The sequence below is a fragment of the Cygnus atratus genome, chromosome 2 (assembly GCF_013377495.2).
Source record: "Cygnus atratus isolate AKBS03 ecotype Queensland, Australia chromosome 2, CAtr_DNAZoo_HiC_assembly, whole genome shotgun sequence".
NCBI classification, from domain to species: Eukaryota; Metazoa; Chordata; class Aves; order Anseriformes; family Anatidae; genus Cygnus; species Cygnus atratus.
Genome location: NC_066363.1, coordinates 53,680,007 through 53,699,173, shown reverse-complemented (window position 1 = coordinate 53,699,173; position 19,167 = coordinate 53,680,007). Strand labels below are relative to the sequence as shown.

At 45.1% G+C, this 19,167-nt stretch overlaps 1 protein-coding gene across 22 annotated transcripts in view; it reads left to right on the top strand.

Annotated features, from left to right (window-relative positions):
* Positions 1 to 19,167, top strand: part of ATXN1 (ataxin 1) — a 215,768-nt gene that overhangs the window by 122,266 nt on the left and 74,335 nt on the right. For 18 of the 22 annotated variants that reach the window (XM_050708625.1, XM_035549614.2, XM_035549622.2 and 15 more), the window contains one exon: positions 6,174 to 6,297. The gene's annotated coding sequence lies outside the window, so the exon portion shown is untranslated. Of the gene's footprint in view, positions 1 to 6,173; positions 8,886 to 17,524; positions 17,561 to 19,167 lie in introns of those variants that run through there. The other 4 variants (XM_050708618.1, XM_050708626.1, XR_007707795.1 and 1 more) reach the window with 3 other exon arrangements.

Genomic DNA, 19,167 nt, shown 5'->3' with positions numbered 1-19,167 from the left:
GCACAGCTGAGCTTCGGGACTCACAGCTTTGGGGACCCCTTTTCAACTCTGTGTTTGCAGAAGTGCCGTGGCCATCACCTGTGGGCGGACATCTGTATGTTGAACGGAGGCACAGCCCTTGATCTTGTTCTCATCCGCGAGAAGTTAGCAGTGAGCTCTGGTTCCTTAGATATGGCCAAGGCTCGTTGTCTCTCCTCATGGCTAAGCTGCGTTTTTTGCATAATAGCTTCCGCAAAAGAAAAATACCTGTGCCGTGGAACAGAAGCATCCAGAGAGGTTACTTTTATTACTTGTATCTGTTGAACATTACTGGCTCTGAGCCTGAATTATTATGGATCATTTGCATTTTTTTTTCCAATTTCTTGCGCTCGGAAGACCTGTAGGACCGACTGTGTTACAAAGATGCAGGCAATAGAGTTGTTTTCACTTAAAACCTCTGTGTGAGAAAGAGGAAAGTTGGCAGTCTAAGAGAAGTGTAAATCAGTGTTGAAATCTTCCCCCTTCCCCGCTATTCCTGTTTTGCTAGCCATGAGAAAGTGGCAAAAAGGGGATGTTGATGTTAATGGGATGATGGCTTTTTATTAAAAATACGTCACTTACATTTGATCGGACGTATTTGTACAGTATTTTTCGTCTTTGAGTTCTGTACTGTTTTTCCTTAGACAAAACAGCCTAGACATGCTCTTGTTAGTTTTCTTTTCACCTGATGGCATCGTGTGGTGCACCCACGGCCCACCTCTTTGTTTGCTCTTTTACTCCCTTACACTGCGCTCTCTTCATGGGGAAAATCTCGGAGAGCTCAGAGACAAGGCACAGTAAGTGAATCACAGGGCTAACCGCAGTTTAACCTCAAGTCTTACTGGAAAAATTGGATATTACTGAAATACAGATAAAGAGTATGGTTGTGCTTGCTGTTGTTTGTGCAAAGGTAATGTCTCAGAGGTCCTCGTCAGGTTTGTGTTTGCGGTGTTATTAGGCATCGCGTGAACAGACAGTGCAAGTTGGAGCAGGCTCACCTATCTTTGTATTTAAAACTGTCCCTGTGGTGATGAACCCTCATCAGTTTTCTGATCACTTGTAGGTCTTACAAAGCCTGTTCCTGGTCTGCTTGCATAATGTGAAGCTAAAGTCAGTGGTGCTTTAGCTGAGCATTAAGTCGGGAAAAATTCCTACGATAGATGAGGTAATGACGAGTAATGCCTTTCTTTAGGCTAGCTCTTGGGGCACTGGTGTCTGTATGACTAACAGTTACGCTACTTGATCAGAATCACCGGTCTCTTCAGTGTTGGCTACCGCGCTGGAGGATGTGAGACACAGCCGTACCCCGGCGGCCCCACACCCTGCTCCTCTCTGTCTGCTGTTTGCAGATGGATGCTCCCATCCTGCAGCACTTCATTTCTCCAGTAAGTACTTGCACTGGAAACAGCGTGCACACAGAGGAAAGGTGCATGGGGCTGGAGCAGCCTGTGGATGTGTTCATGGTACATGTTCTGCCCCCCACTGCACATTGTGGGGCAGGATGGATTGCTTTGTTGTCTGAGCCCCATGATCTGCATGCTGCTTTTCTGGTTTGGAACATGCAGGATATGCAAAGTGCCGACAGCTCGATTTACTGTTCCCTTACACCCAGACGGGGTTATTCACCTTGCACAAACTGGGGATACGGCATGCTGAAGTTGGGCATTTCACTGTGGACCACGTGCAAAGCCATGGGAAGTGCTGGTTTACATGACAAAGCTGCAGAGAATCGAGCTCCAGATATTGTTGGCTTGAGATGAGGAACAGACATTAATCAGAAGCTAGTGTGATGCCTGACTCTTACGCAGACTAAGCCTCTTTTATGCTAAGGTGATAGTACTTTGCTGTAAGCCTTGAAGTAGGTATAATTGTAATTTAAGTCTTTTTTAAACTAGCGGAACAATTAATGTACAGATGACTCAGCCCCTTCAGAAGCAGCCTTTGTACACTATACAAAATGTCAGCAGGTTCTCAGATGGGTAAAGTTTGGCATGACTTGTGTAGAGAAGCTTTTATTAACTTGAAATCTGAAATTGGAAGGATAGTTAATTCCTGTATTTGTGGATTCTTTTTTTTTTTTCCTTTTCCATTAAAATCTTTCTTATGTTTGTAAAATCAGCTAGACCTGTTGAAAATCATTTAGAAGTTGTTTCCTGACATGATAGATGATATGCGCATTGGGTAATTGAAATTGCATACACTCCAGGAAGATAGGGCCTCGCCTTTCCCATTTGCGGTGGGGCAGGATTGAACCTGTCTAAAACTATTTCATGCAGTGGGAGAATAAAGGAGGAAATGAATTACGGTTTTATTTGAGTTGAAGGATTAGTTGTGGGATAATAGCAAACAACGAAACAACTCAGACAGGAACAATGCTGCTGTCTCTTAAACAGTTTTATTAGCTTATGCTGATTTGTGAATTAGGAAAACCAAATTACATGAGGCAAGAGAGCAAGGAATGACAATTAAAAACCTACAGGAAAGGACTGGAAAAACGGTGATGTCTCACTGCCTGCTCTTCAAAGCAAGATGGAGAGCATGACCTTTTCTTGGAATAAATACAGAGTATTGCACAGAGCTGCTTTTTGAATTCTGGTTTTGCCAATTTGCGATTGCTTGCTTGTACTGTGGTTCTTATTTGTTGATTGCCCTGGGGTCCAATTTTAGTGTCTAAATACTCCCCAAAAGTATTTCCTCGTTCTTGGGTTTGAGGTCTATTTGTCTCTCGGTTTCACTTCTAATCTGTCAACTCAATGTCCTTTTCAGTGCTCAAAGGCAGGGCTATGCTGCTACATTTGAATAACCAGAATATTGTGGGACCACGAGATACAGCTTCCTTGTGTAACACTTCCCCTTTAGAGCAGCGCTGTGATCAGTAACCATATACGTGACACGGTTATGAACCATATGAATATACTTCAACCATCATATATGTAAGGTTCATATATTTGTTAGTGATTCGTTGAACCCTTTGAAACTTTGGTGGAAAAGCATGGTTGAAATTCAGTTTGTCCTGCAAACCAGAACCCCGTTATACATGTGTCCATACCTCCCACACCTCCAGAGGAGTTGCTCTGGACATAGAGCAGGGTGAAAGACAGCAGCTCAGGGCCATTTCTTCGGGAGAACAGAGGATGTGAAATATGCCTGATGGTGCCCACTGCTTTCCTTGATGGTCCCTCCAAGCTAGGACTCATTCACGTGCTCCACAAAGAGCATGCCTTAGCAGACTGCTGGATACTGCACAGCTAAAAGATTGTCCCAATTCCTGAAGGACTGCTCCGCTCCACAGGAGAGGACTGTGCTTCCAGAGGCAGAGCATCTCCTTGCATGTCCTGAAGCGTGTGCCATGCTGTCTTTAAATCTGAAGCGTAAAAATGGCTAGGAACATTTATAGGCAACTTGCAACTTGCCTCTTGCAGAAACAAGCGCCTAAGGGTAAGGTCAAGTGAGCACGTTGTTGCAGATTAAACTAGCTTATGAATTTACAATACATCATCTGCTCCGTAATAACTGGCTGTGTGCGTGGTGCATGTATATGTACCCAGTGGTAAATACAAGCTCTCTCAGCCTTCTTCCCCTGAGGTGGGGGTTACCTTGCTTCATGCCACCTTTCCCATGAAATAAGAGTGCACATACAAGGATTTTTGCTGTAGATCACCAATGCACAGCGTGACACGGGTGCTTCTTGTGACATGTTCTTGTGTCCACATGCTCGAAGTGGTCTGCAACACAATCCCAGACTTGTAGCAACATAACTGCGTAGTTAGCATGCAGCGGTATTATTCCATGATCTGAGTCTTGCTATAGGTGGTGATGGACTTGTTCAAATTGAAATCAAAATCCTCATCCAGCCTTCTGAAGTTAGTGGAAAGACATGCACTGACTGCAGTGAGTTTTTCAGCCCAGTGGTAGGTGTAGCTTACTCTCCAGGGAGACTCAGAGGAATAGATGCAAGCAGGAACTGCAGAATTCGTTATGGGAGACAAGGTATGCCTGGAGTAAAATTCCCTGCCTTTATTAAAAGTAATTGGAAGCCACCTAACTTTTGCAGAAATGCTAAATATTTTCTAGTAGTTCTTTGGAGTCTGTTTTCAGGTTCAGCTCAATGTTGAATGACAAGAGATACCTGTTGGGTGAATTTTTGAGGGTGTTAATGAAGATCAAAAATGGATTTTTTAGGAGATTTTTAGAATGCCAAAATATTGCGGAAAAAACGGAAGAATTGATCTTGAAAATGCTGAAATGTTTCAATTTAACGCTTAGGAACAAAATGTTCAGAGTATTTTGATTTTTTTTTATTTTTTTTTTAATCTTGAGATTCACCTAATTTAAGGAAAAAATAAATAGCTTGAATATAAATTGCTTGGGGTTAAACAAAATGTTGAGGCTTGACTTAAAAGTTGTATTTTACTTCTTTTGGTTGGATTTCTAAAGTTACAAAGCTTATGAGATAATGTCTGACTGCGTGCTTCTCTGTGCACACAGAATAGCAGCAGGGTCCCGTTTACCGGAGAAGTTTGTTGACCTAAGTCCTGGAAATTTAGCCTGGATATCTGAAGGGTCTTAAGGCTGCAGTGTCAGTGTCACTGAGGAGCTGTACTTCCAGCTCAGGGTTTCTTAACCTCGTAGCCTTTGAAGGCTTTTCAAACAGGTGTATTGCATTGCTATGATCCATCAGGGAGAGGGCAGAAACCATCTGATGGTTGTAGTCGTCGTCATCATCATCATCGTCGTTACCAGTGTGCGAGGGAGAGTCCCAGCCAGCTGGAGGAGATGGCAAACATTGTTCCTCTGTGAGGACCTAGCCCCAGCCTTACACCAAAGCTGGCTGGATCAGCTGGGGAAACAGTGGTTTGGGTTTAGGAGGGTTTTGCTGTTGTTTGTTCAACTAAAATGGACCATCTTAGGGCTGTAACTTCAATTAGTTTCCCCTGCCTGCTACCATTGCGTTGTCTTCCCCTTACTCTTCACCCATGAACTGCTCTTGTCCGTCTGTCTGACTTGTTTCCTGCCTTCACTTCACGTAGGGCGAGATTCATCTGCATTCGTCTGTAGCCATCTAGTCTGAGCTAAGCGTCTAGACTCACTTTATGGAGGGAAAGAAACAGACCTTTCTAGAGAGTGATTCATTCTGTCCTAAAGTAGATGCTTCAGATAGGTCAAATTTAATTATTTTCTAGGTTGCCTAGTTTTCTCCACTGAATGTAAAGAGAGCTGGGACTGTCTCAGGTGTAGACCTTCGTTTTGCACATGCTTTCAGTTAGGAAACATGGATTCCACCTGGAATGATATATGAAATGTATGAGGAGACTTCTGTCAAGGAAATAGGAAGAGCTTGTGGCAGGACATGGCACTAAGAATTTGGGAAGTGCAGGTAGCCCATGGGAACCTGACTGAAGGAAAGAAATGTTCAGTTTGGGCCCTATGGAAATACACACCCTATTTTAAGTCTTCAGTGTGGGGTTCAAGTGAAAATGTAGCAAAACAGTTTTCTCAGACCCTTTTAAAAAGACTGAGGATAGCCTGGTATCTTATACGCAACATATCAAAAAACAAAATAGAATTACGAGCTGGCTCATGAAGAAAAGCTGTCAAATAAGTATGGAGAAACCACACAATCTTAAAAATCTCAGATGTGAAATATACTTAATACTGAACAGTAGCAATTCTGCGTGTACATATTTTGGGTTTCAGTACTCCTCTGTTGCAATATTACAGTTAACTGCAGAAATGGTTAGGTGTTCGTGTCCCCTGAGAGGAGCTCACTGAGAACAAAAATCTTCCTGTATGGATCTCTTTGCACATCCTGAGCTTTACTTGCAGACACTATCCAAAACAACCCAGAGTAGTTTTTTCTTCCCCTTTTTATGGCAACAGAATTATCCAAGAACTGCTTTAATTATGTTTCAGCAACTCCAAACTGGGTTTTAATTGTTGGTAATAAGAAGTGCAGAGTAAATGACTCTTCCTGTTCTAGATCAGCATTTGACGTGCACACTACACTGGAATCTCCATCCTGGGAGCCCATTAAAAAAGCATTTGCTTCAAGGAAATGTATGAATCAGTTGTTCATTTGCTAAAGAGCTGTATGGATTTTCCTCCTTTTACTCCTTGCTTTTCCTTTCTTAGTTTGTTTTGCTTATCTTTTACAGCTCTATCTCACCTTATTTGAAAGAGGAAAGCCAGTGAAGCCCTGTGAGCAATCCAGCAACTTCTGAAAAATCTTCATGCTACAGGATAATCCAGAATTCCCTGAAGAAGAACATAGTGAATGTTGTGAGTTTATGTCACCAAATGTATATTTGCAATTGTGTCTTCTCTGTGGGGTATCTGCGTTGTAGCGTTTGCTCCAGTCCCTGTGATGTATTGAGCATCTTTTTGCTGTGCTGGAACCAAAGAGTAGCTGTGTTTGGGTTAGGCTGCAAAGCCAGACTTTTAATTTCTCTCCCTCTCACTCCTTTTTTGTTGTTAGTGGGTTTTTTTTAATGATTTCAGGGGCAGAATGGTTATATCTGAGGAAAGATGCTGTGTTTCTTCTCCTCGGACCATTACAGTTATTTAATGTATTACTGTTGTTTTTTAGCTAAATATATTATCTGTCTTGCGAAAGTCCCGTGATGGCATAGCCTAACAAAAATGAAAAATATTGTGGATAACAGTTCAGCAATATGCAGTTCAGATTCAGGAGTTTTATACATGCTCATACATTGATTAAAATCATTTGGCTACTTCCAAATTAGAGGAACGCAAATGCAGTTATTTGCATCTGGTATTCCAAATTCCTATTCCTTTGATCAGTTTGTTTTATTTTTATGGTCATTGTTTTTCTTATGAAGCTCAGTGCATTTCTGGGTTGAAATGGGCAGATGTACAGATCAGATGTAAGCATCCTTAAAAACAGAGGAAAACAAGAATTCTCTGTCTGCCATGTCTGAGAATAATCCTTCTTTTGGTCATAAAAAAGCAAATTCAAGATTAGGTAAGTTGGTATTTGAAGTATTAAGTTTATATTGGTATTAAGTTTGGTAATTATGCCCAAAGCATGCACTAGTCAGGATGTCAGCAGTGGTAATGCAGCGGCAGATTCTTCCAGTTTGAGTAAATTAGTTGTTGCATTTACCATAAATTTAGTAAATATAAGTATTTTTGCTGACTCCTGGGCATGCCTTCTAGCTCCCTGGAAGTTGGACACCCTCCTTTGCTCTGCTTTTCCCTTTGGGTTGCAGGCTTTGGGAAGCAGACTAAGACAGAACTTAAGTGATGCTGGTTTCCGAAAGGCCGCTTGCAAAATAAATGCTGCAGAAGACACAGAAAAATCTCTCCCCTTTCCTGCATGCCGTGGTCTGCCACGAAATAGTTAACAAAGCTGACATTGGGAATCGTTAGTAACTAGTAGCTCTAAGTTGCCAAGTTAATAACTCATTAAGATGAATAAGGGGCCTCTGAGACCTGGAGCTTCTCACTGTCTGTGTATCCAAGCAGACGTGGCCGTATCAGCTTATTCCCACACTTTGAAAGCCTTCTTTGAAACCACAAGGGCTTACTTTGCACGCTGACTTCCTAGGGCAGAGGAGGGCAGCCTTAAATAATAATAATAATAATAATAAAACTGTCCTAGCATGCAAAGCTGTGGGGATAGCAGGAGATGTTTGTTTAAGATGTTGCAATCACCTCCACCGATTGCAACAGCAGCACCACCTCATGCCGAGGAGAGCGCTCTCCGGGTCCCGTACCGTATGCGGTGTTCAAGATGGGCCAGATAAACTGCATGGGGGAGGGAGGGAGCTGATCATCAGCCGTTGCAGGGGATGGAGTATCTGTGCGAGATGCCATCAGTGTGATTATTGCGTTCTGCCCTGTCCTGAACGGTTTAAAAGGAGCCCACTTCAGGCAAAGCACGGCGGCCTGCTATTGAGGTGACAAACCCCCAGATTACACTCCCGAGGCCTGGGCTCGCAAGGAAGGAGTAGCACTCTTCTCACCAGGTACAGATGGGAAGAAAGCACTCTCGGAAACGGCTCTCCCCCTGGCATCAAGGACACGTTTCTTGAGGAGGGGTCATTCATAGGCGATGGAGAGCTCTTCGGAAGTTCCTTGAGAGTTACTCGCTTCTGCGTGGAGGACAGTGCTGTAGCGAGGAGGCGGCCGGCCAGGCTCCTCCTCTCCCCTCCCCTCTTTCCTTTACCCTCTCCGGGAGACAGGAATACCAGAAGCGAGGAGGGGTGGTATTTCTGCCCTTTCTGCTGAAAGGAAATACCAGCGCACAATGATTTTACTGAAAAAATCCCGTTCTCTTTTCCCTGGGTGTTTGCAGGGTGTTGTCGCGCTGAGATGTACGGGAAGCACAGACCTTTCACACGGCGAGCGCTAGCTGTGCTCGTCCCTTCCGCCTCCTCGTTCTGCCACCGAGGCAAATTTCAGAGCGGGGGGGTGGGCAGTAAATTGGGACCAGCATCTTGTATCCACCTAGAAACTGCCTGTTTACTAAACAGCACAAATTTCTTGCTTCCTCTCTCCTGCTCTCCTCATTTGGATGAAGCGCATTTCTGGAATAGCAGAGCTTGTACAAATCAAGTCCATATTTTGCTTTTACAGAGAGAAAAAGGGATGTCAGGAGGATTTGTTAAGGAGGACTGTTATTTCACTTAGTGAGGGGTCAAAACGAAGAGAGGTGAGGCTGCTGTGCTCTTGCAGAAGGGTACCTTGTGAATGCCAGCATACAATTTGGTAATTGTCTGGTGGGATTTAGGTATCCTAAGGTTTTTTCCATCCTGAAAACATACGCCGCAGCTTTTTTGGAGTGCTAGCCACACAAGCACAAACACATTCTGACAGGAGCAATGAATAAACTCTTCGTGTTCCTCACTCGCTGGCATTTCTTCATTATTTTTTTTTTTGCACTTGTGCTAAAACCTCTGGCACAGTTTGTGGGAAACGGAAAATAAATCTCTAACTCCAGCATGTGTCAATAACTGAAACGTCTTCAGTTGATCTCATATCTATAGCTGTTATTTTGGGCAAACTGCAGATGGCAGGATAGTAAACATCCCTGTTCCTCGCTCTGACAGCCTTTCAGCGCGTGACTTCGGTGGGAAGCAGCCTGCGTAAGGGCTGGGTGCAGTCCCAGAGAGCATCTCGGGGGCTGAGTTTAGCCCCGGCCCATTTCTCAGCTGCCTCCTCCTCTCTCCACTCCTCGCCCTGCTCGCTCCCCTCGCCCTGGTCCCATCTCATTCACGCTCCTCCTCCGGCAGCCCTCGCTGCGGGCTGTTTTTCCTGGCGGCCTGACCGCTGGAGCTGATGTCAGTGCCGCTTCCTGAGCTGCCTGGCGAGGGGCAAGCAGCCCGGGCGCACCCTTTCCCTCGAGCATCACCTTCTTCGCCTGCCCAGGCCACCGGCACGGCAGCCCCTCGCCAGGGAAGCCTGAAGATGTGGTTAAAATTGTGCAGCGAGCGGCCATCTCCCGCATCCTGAGCCTCGACGCCAGGGTTGTGCCGCGGTTGGAAGTGATACGCGGTGTCTGCTCGCACCGTGATGGGCCGCACGCACCTTCGGAAAGCGATGGGAAGTTTTGACGCTTGCAGCCTCACTGTTTCTGAATGTGTTGGCTTTTGGGTTGCTTCTGCATCCATGTGCTAGACTGCTGCACGGTTTTCTATGGAAATGACCAGGCTGCCGTCAAAAGAGCGAGCCGCGTGCATCCGTTCTCCCAAACAACTGCCCAATACGTGCCACTTAGTATTTATAGGAGAGGGAAAAGAGGAAGAATCACTGTCATTTGAGAAATGTCTCTCAGAAACAGCAGTGATTTATTCCCAGGCATTATTCTTCATTAAGAGCTACAGACAGCTGCAGCTTCCCTTTAAATAGAAATTGCACTCTGTAGGCATGCTATACATAAGGCCTCAGGTTTCTGACATTTCTCTGCCAAAAATCAGAAGTATTTCTCACCAAATACATGTTTATTCAGAAAGTCTTATTTCCTGGCTTTTATTTCACATCACATGCTTCCGACGGACGGACCAGAATGGCTCAAGGCTGACATTTGGGAGAGGAAGTTGAAATAGTTCGGGTCTCTTGCAGTGCTGAAAAAAAGAAAAAAAAAAAGAAAACAACTCCAACCATACCTCGAGGCCTTAGGTTTGGCAGCTTATTGTAACTGATGAATAGTGGGTGAAAATGGATGTTGCAGAAACGCAGCAGAGCTCCTGTGCCTGGGCAGAAGCAAAATGGGCCGTGGGAGGTGTTGCTGCACGCCAGGTTGGCTCGCCGTCTGCAAAGCCACTACTCTGAGCATGCATGGTGTGAGCCCGTCCTGCTGGCACAGCGACTGAGCTGCCTCTGGTGGGACATCTCCCCTGGGGGCAGCGTGTGGGCACCCCTGCACCTGATGTTTAAGGTCAAATGCCTTTTTGTTCACGTCCATACAGCTTCTCCAGATTGCTTCTTTCTTCCCGGCACTCCTGCTGGCTCCTCCTGAGCTGCCTTTTTCAACCTGGATCGCTGAACTTCCCCTTCCTTTGTCTCCGTCGCTTATCTGCTGGATCCATACTTAGCTCTGGAGTGCCAGCCCCTACCGCTCCAGTACTGTGCTGTTGCCGCAGCCCTGTTGGTTGCCTTTTGTAGCCTGTGGGTATCCCGTTCCTGTCAAACACGAGGTGTCCTCCCCCTGCCCTTCTTCCCCCAGCTCTCCCCGCACCCCAGGCACCTCTGCATTTATCGCTTGCAGTATGCAATCCATGTATTAAAATAATTATTGGTTAGGTCATTCATTACTCTCTTGCTTTCTTCTCGGCCGATAGAGCTTCGAGAGAACTGAGAAGTTGTAATTTCTCCAGGGCTAAAATCCAAGTCTTTGATAGGCAGGCATGATGCCTGGGGCCACTACATGTTGCTACCGGTTGTCAGCTCTGTAAAACTTACCCTGCAGAGCAAAGAAATCTGGGCACAAAGATTGTTCTCTTCTCTTACTGTGGCAAGCTGCAGTTTCCCAGCCTGTTCCGCCTTCCCTTCATTGTCTTCCAAGCAAATGGCTGTAAGATTATGACTCCCATGTTTGGACTGAGAACAGCTTTTGCCTGAGCAAACAGATTTCTCTTTGGCAGGCTCTTTAACTGCTGCCCCAGCTTTTCGCTGTCAGCTTTGTTTCATGATTTGCCGTTAGGGAAGTCCAGGCAGTGCTCGTGCGTTGGAGCGAGGAAGCCGAGGAAGGAAGGCAGGTGAACGCTTCTGTTAATGATTGCAGAGCCAGGGCGGCTGCGCTGTGCTCCGCGAGGAAAAAGCATCTCTTGTAGTTCGACAGCGTGGCTTATGGCTGTTCTTATTTTTAATTTGGTGAGAGCGGCTGGAGAGGCTTCAGGTCCTTGCTGGCAGCACTGCTTGGTCCAAGAGGCTTCGGCGTAAACCAAGAAGTATTGGGAGCAAATGGGGATGATAGCATGGCATGAGAGCTGCTCGGGGATTTGCAGGTGGTGTCTGGGGTGCAGCTGACCAAAACACAGGTGTCCCGTGGCTGCCAGAATTTTTCTTTTACTGTTCTTCTGCTTCACTGCTGCTTTTTTTTTTTTTTTTTTTTTTGTGCTGCTGTGTTAGTGAGCTGTTTTTCTGCACCCACAATGACCCCAGCGGTATCTAGTAGCCTGCTGATGCCCTCTCAGTGCTAATAACATTGGTGGCAGCATCAGGAAGAGAACATAAATTAAGCTCTTCTAGAAGGGAGGGTTTTGTGGTTTTTTTTTTTTTCCATTTGCTGTTTGGAGTGCCTGTTCAAAAGGAAAGGCTGCTGTAAACTGGCAGGTTAACTAAAAGGGATCACGAGCCCCCCCCCATAGCAGAACACTATCCTGCACAACTTGCTCATTCATATTTATTCCAGGTTTGTTTGCAGCCTGCCAGGCACCTTGACCCTGGATGCTTATGTTGGGAAGGAATATTAGATACTCTTAGAGAAACTGGCAACGTTGATGCTATCTGTGTTCCTTTTCAGTGAGCTTTATGCTTCTGGTTGTTAATCAGCATTGGCGCTTCCAGCCACAGGCACTGATCAATGTTTCAGAGGCACCTGATGGCACAAAGGTCAAGAGGAAGATAAAGAAGCAGGTTGCCAGGGTTGCTCTGAGCTTCTTTCCCTGTTGAGGTGTCAGAACTAGGGACAGGCTAATGAAACCTGAGGCCCTGTAGTCTTTTTTTTTTATTATTATTTCTAGTGGATTTTCCTGTCAGCTCCTTAAATAATAAAGAAACACTCCCCGCTATGGCAAATCAAGTTTAGCGTACTCAGTAGCGATAGAAGAAATCTGTTTGGGGATTGAAGGTTGTGTTAGATGAGGAGAGGAAGGTTGTTTGTGGCTTTCTGGGGCTGGTAACCTTCAGTCAGACTTGGGGTGGTGGTTTATAAATTCTCTTTGTCTCACTTCCAACTTCTGGAGTGCACTAAGTCCTGCTAAAGCACTACAAAAGCTCTGACAGCTGAAAGAAGCTGAGCAAAATGGGGTTTGGCTTCCCTGACGAGTGGACGCTTGTCCAGAGCTATGGAGATTCCTTGCAGAGGAGAGACCAGCATAATGGAGGCAGCGGGCAAACTGGGCTTTAAGCCTTCATCTGCCAGGAGCTCGTCTCTCTAGCAGATAAAACCTCTTTTCTCAGCAGCCTGACAGCATTGCTGATGCTCATAGTTTAAAAAAAAAAAGAGACTCCAGGTAACACGGACCTCCAGTGCAGTAAAAGGCAGTTTGACACTGGGTAGAGCAACAGGAAGAGCACTGAGGAGCTACCACTTCTCAGGTGTGCAGCTCACGTGTTTTGGGTCTATTTTGGATTTTTCGAAATGAGTGTTGGTTGTTTTCTTGTAAAAGCATGCACTGCAAGTGACTTTGTTAAAGTCAGCTTTCTATGAGGAAAAAAAAAAAGGCAAAATGATATCCTTTTGTCACTCAGTCTGTGCCATGTACCGCTGCTGTTTGAGGCGGGAGAGGCCCTCCGAACGTACTGCTGAGTTCAGACATACCCGTTAGATCCACAGTGGGAATCACCAGGCTGCTTTTTACTTCTGCTAGATCCATTAACACGTTAGTATAACTGTCTTTATTCAACCCAAGGGATAGCCTGCAGAGTGATCTGATCGAGGAGATAAAAGTACAAGCGTTTCCTTCTTGTTATCATTGACCAGTCAAACCAGTTCAACTGGAGGGATTTGGCTTAGTGAGCAGCCCTACTGCTCCTGATGACATTTGGAGAAAGGGTGAACAAGCTGCAGAGCTTCATGTGTCTTCATTACAGGGCGAAGCCTCTTCTTAAATTAAATGAAGCAGGCAGTCTTCATTAGCTCCAGGTTTTGTTGTTGTTATTATTATTCTAATGTAATTATCACTTTTCTTCAGTCAGCCTTATGCTTTCCTACTTACAAATAAACTCCTTCCATCTGGAGAGTATTTTGCGACGGGAAAGGCACAGTGAAGTAGTGAAAGGATTGTGTAGCAGCATGTTCCTACCCTCTAAGTACATATAATGCCATAGAATTAAATTAAAAAAAAATACATGAGACACAGAATAGGATCCCCCTCTCTCAAAAAAGACTATGCCAAGGAAGACTGTCGAGTTACCTACGTAAGCACGTGCAATGCAGAAGCATCACACATCGAGCTGCAAGACTCCTGCAGATCTTTGCTTAAAAAAAAAAAAAAAAAAAGGCCTTAAGGACTGAGGAATTGCCCCACGCTGCTCTCAGCTGGCAGGGCACGCTGCTTCAGCAGCACCTAGTTCTTGGCCAGAGTGAAATAGCTGCTGACTGCAGGGAGCACGAAAGGCCCAGTCACAACGGGTACATCTAGTTATGCATCATGAGCCTTGTGCAGAGATTCCCAAACTGACAAGGTGCTTTGCTCAGGCTAATTAGTGCTGCTTCTCCCCTTACATCTTCCCTGATTATGCTAATTAGACGGAGCAGGGTGCTGCCTGACACTGGTTTTCTGCTGGTGAGAGTCAAAGGAGTGTGTCTGCACAGCCCTGCCCTGCAACGTCTCCCTGAAAATGTCTGAGCCCGCTCAGCACAAGCCCACGAGTCTGGTACCATGAGGTGTATCCCAGAGCTTCATTATACGTGCTCTCAAGGATCACTCAGCCTTGGGTGACTCGCTGGGGACTGCAGTGAATGCACTTGGCTTTAGGGAAGATTCTGAGCTGCTTGTAGCCTCCGTGCTCCCAAAAGAACACGTGCTGCTAAGTGTCATCAGCTCCTGCTCATCTTGCTGCGAGTGAACAACTTGCCTGGCTCTGGAGGTGGTGGTCTCGAGCTCCACGGGAGACGAAAGGCTGCTGAGGGGACAGAAGTACCCAGGTAGACAATCAGAAATGGTGGAACTGAGGAATAACAGTGCAAAGAACTCAGACCTTCTGCTTTTCATCCTATTTACATGTGCGAGAGTGGCAGAAGAATGGGTTGGCAGGTTAAATTAGATTGTGAAACCTTGCTAATTAGCTGTGCATTCCCCACTCCACCTCTCCCTTCTTTGTCCTTCCCAAGTGGAATTCCTGCAGAATGAAGTGAGTACAGGGATAGGTAGCTTTCACAATGTGGTTTTTTAACGTTCAATTCCAATGGTAGCTATTACAATATAGGTAGGTTTGCAGTCAAATTTTGTTTTAAAGGCATGGAGCGGCCTTACAGAAGCCAGGTTTTGGAAGTTAATGCTGGAACATTTTTGAGCTCTTTTAAAAGAAACCAAATCAGACCAATAAAAAACTTAAAAACAAACAAACACAAGCAGAATGACAAGAAATAAAACTAGTTTTGCTCATTGTATTAAAAATGGCATTTACAGTCCTGACTGCTCTTCCTCTGACTAGCACCTTCCTGAGAATTGCAGGGCTGAATGGATATGTATACACACATGCACACATGCGTGTCTATGTATATATTGATCTTAGCGAGCCCGAGAATGTAAAACCAAGTGCAAAAATGTACGCTGGTTTTGGCAAGTTGTTTGTTGTAGTTGCACAGTTTCACAATTTTCTTCACTTAAAAGTGCATTAATGTTCTGTGTATGAAGGCTGACGTGTGATAGTTAGAGCCCTTGTCATAAGATGGATGTCCATGTTTCATTCCATATTGCGAAATGGTAGTCCTCAAAATATCACGTCAAGCCACCAGCATGAATAAATAGCTGTGCTGCATTATTTTTGGGACTAGCAGTTTCCAAGACAGTCAGTACGATCACAGCCATTAAGTGAGTAGAAAGTGTTTTGAAAGAGTGGAAGGAGCTTTGTTGACTGAAATGGCTGGGTCAGAACAGAAAAGGAAGGGTTTGCTGTTTTAAAACATAGCAGACATTTTAGACATTCTTATCGAGATGCTTCAGTCACACAGTTGTGTGAAAGGCTGATAAAGTAGCGTGCGATAGCAGCCCTCATAACTTAAAGTGCCCGAACTTGGCACGCTCAGTAGTAATGTAAAATAGTAATAAATATAAAGCTCCTGTGCTGGAATTCCCGGGTCTGGTTATTAGCAGCTCCCTGTGTAAACACTGGCTCGGTGCATCTAATGCTAGGAGGACGTGTTTTGTTCTCTCGAGGGGAGGGCTGCTGGCTCTGCACCCCCAGCGCGTGAATAAGACGGGCTAGCTAAAGACAGCTCTACTGCTCGGTCTCTAGAGGAAGCCTCCTTAGTATAAACCGCGCACCAAAATAACAATACGTGGATAATTTTTCACTGTAATGCAAATATTTCACAGATTTTACATGTTGAATATCTGTTACTCGTTCCACTCGAGCTGCCTAACAGCAGCCTGGACGGAGCACCTTAACAGGAACACTCGGTCAGAACTGCAGGTTTAGCGTTGCTCTGCGGTCAGGTTGGGACTGGCAGCCTCCAGTTCACTCCCAGATCTCCCATCGCTCCCAGGTGCGCCCACTAAGTGCTCAAGGATGGTCTGAAAGGAGCGGGAAGAGCTCTGTTAGCTTTAACAGCTGCATTGGGATTGGAAGCGGAGAGTTGCAGATGAAAGTTCACCGGGCTGCTGGTGGAAGAGGAAGAATCCCAGCGTTTGTTTGCAACCCCTGGCCCCGGTGGGGCATACAATAGCTGATTTTTTGGTTACAAACTTGAGCCCTGAGCCTGCTTGTTGACCTGTGCATGCTCGTAAAGCTGCCTGGCATGTCTGGACTGGAGCCTTGAAGCAACGGAGAGCGGTGTTTATCCGTGGTCAGAGAGGGAAACCACCATACCAACACAAAGCCTGTTGTCTGATGAGGCCAGTGCTAAAGGTAACGTGTAAAGCAGTGGCTATTATTCCTTCAGGAAAGTGAATGTAAGCAGGGTAGATGCTCCTTAATTAAATTATGGTTGTTATTTTAAGGCTTATGGCGTGAAACATTTAAGGCTCAGTGAAGGTATTTCTCTTTAAACGTTCCTTCAGGACTTCAAGATGTTGCAAACAAAGCTATCTGATTGTAGCTGCGCAAAGCTGGTATCAGTGTAGCTGAAACTGAAATTGCACTCTCATGAGTTCAGTCACAGTGCCTGTATCTTATTGGAAAACCCAAGTGCTTGGGTATAGAAAAGATTGGTCGTGGTTAAAGCATCTCTCCTTGCTTCTGTGTTTTTTTTGTCTTTCTGTTTTTGCTTTGGCAAATCTAGTGTGGGGGACGAGGAGCTGTGGATGATGATTGTTTGTCTGTAAACTGTCCTACTGGAACGGAGACTGTAGGAGGGTTTCTCGTAGATCTTAATCAGACTAGTGCCTTATCTGAACAGTATTTGACCCTTGAAGATGCTACACGTGGCTTTCATCCAGCCTACCTGAGCCCACTGTGGGATCATGCTTGCAACAAAGTGAGAGGAGCACTCACTTGAGGGAGCATCCTCATGTGTCAAACCACCGTGCTCTTGAAAGGCCTTCCTCTCTGATAACATGCTTTCACTTGATTTATTTTATAGTAGTTCAAAGGAGTACCAGGAAGGACAATTTGATACCTTGATGAGGGAAGTCACAAAATGATGGCAACGCCATGTCATGGCATCACCATATGGTGCGTTTTTCTTTTTAGATGTTGCATGAATACAATAACTTACAGTGGTAGCAATGCAACAGCTCAAACCAAGCGCTGCAATGACTTTGATCTCAGACAGTGTTTGTCAATACAGATGTAATTATCTGTGTGGACCATCAGTCTCAAAACAGTGTGGGAGAGCATGTGTTATCCAGGCTGAGGCATTTCTACCGCCCTGATGTCAAACTCGTTGGGAGCAGGTAGGAGGCTGATGGCAGTGGTCAAGTCTCACCGCGTTAGATGAAGGCCTCATTACCTGCCTTCTCTTTTATGGTGGAGCATAGGAGAAATTATACCCTTGATCTTTACCTGAAAACAGAAGGGAAGAGGTACAAGGGAGAGGAGTATGCAATTCTTAATTACAGGGAAATAAAATGACAATTCATGCTGCTTTTTCATAGAATTTATGATATTAAAAAGTGAATTCAATAATTCCTGTCTTCTTTCTATTTTTCTTTAGGTTCAACTTAATAAAGATAGAAACATTCTTCCCTTGGTAAGAGACTATTCTGATATGAAAAATTTGAAACCTAAGGGATAAGACAAGGGAAATTGCTTTCCACTGATCATTGTTTTCTTAGGTAAGGGATCATTTAAACGATTCCTGACTGAATACTTTATCCTTTTCACACCCAATAGGAATAAGGAAAAGGAGTAAAAAATTTGCCTTGGTAAGATTTGGTCAAATAGTGCTAAGCATGGCTAGATTTGAAGCGCAATAGAAACATGATGGGTCTCTTAGAGTGGGTTCTCCAGGTTTTTGAGAAGAGTGTGTAAAGCTAAAATTTAATTCAGGCTAAGGTCTGATGGTGTTTGGATCAAACCGTTCAGCTTGGATCATGATAACAGGTATGGTAGACGCCAAATCAGAAAGCTAGCGTTCAGATCCCACCATCTCCCTCGCTCAGATTTCTGGGGTTTCTGTTTTGGTTCTGGCTTGTTTCTTACTTTAAGCAATCACTTCTGTGGTCTGTGGTAATTGAAGTTAGTCTTGTCCTATATTGCCTTTTCATGAAATGCATCTACAACACCTAGTGCGTTGAACGTGCTGGAGGCAGGTATTGCCTTTTAGAATACATTTCTTGGTTTCTCGGTTTCTATCATACCTTTAACATTATTTCCTTCCCTTCCTTTCTGCAAAGAGCATTTAGATACTCACATATTGACTCCTGCAGCTCCCTTCTCTTGCAGCCTGTGGTTTGGGATGGCTCCACTGTGGGGCACCAGCTTGGAATAGGGAAACAGTTGGCAGAGCCAGAAGTAAAAGCTATCTGATGGGTGACTTGAGGCATGTCATGACCAGTCAGTGCTTCAGCCATAAAGCGGAGATAATGATACTGATATCGCTCCTTGGTAAGGTGTTATGAAATCTTTTCGTGAGTATTTCTGCTTCAGAGCCGGGGTGTTTTTAGCCAGGATTCCAAGGAACTGAGGTGTGTGTGCTGGTGATGATGTCTGTCTGTCCCCATTCCCTCCCTAACACAGTCTTTTGGCTGGTTCCCACCAAATCCAGTAGGGAGTAGAAGTCTCAAAGCTGCTGGAGGCTGCCAGAGGGAAGACAGAGCAGAGAGGGGTGAGCGTGGAGGGGTGCAGGGGCATGGACCACAAATCTGTAGGAAACAAGTGCACTTTTTGCTTTCCAGTGGCACAGCCTGTGTTACTAGAAAGGCTCCAACTCAATTTGCTATTGGAAATGCTGGTGGTGGCTTTGTTCCTGGCTGCCCTGAACATGCCTCCCTCATCCTCTCGAATGTTTTCACTCTCTTTTTGCACAGAGCATCTGCAAGGAGCTTTGCATCCTTCCTGGCAGCTTTGGCAAAGCTCTCCGGCTCTTCCCTTCCCCTCCATGCTACTCACGTTTTACTTGTGCAGTAAATGCGAATTTAGAGCCTTTTCCTTTCCCTGCAACTTTGGGGCTTCTCCCCGTGTATTCCGAGTGGGAGAGCCTTCCCACTCGTATGAAGAAACTTCCCTCCTTACCCTGGATACACAAATTTAACGTCTGGCAGAAACCGTTTTCGGTGACTGCTGAGTTTCTTTCTTGCACAGCTCTGTTTGTGTTTCCAGAGCGCTGGCCTTTTTCTGCACAGGGCCTCTTCCCTC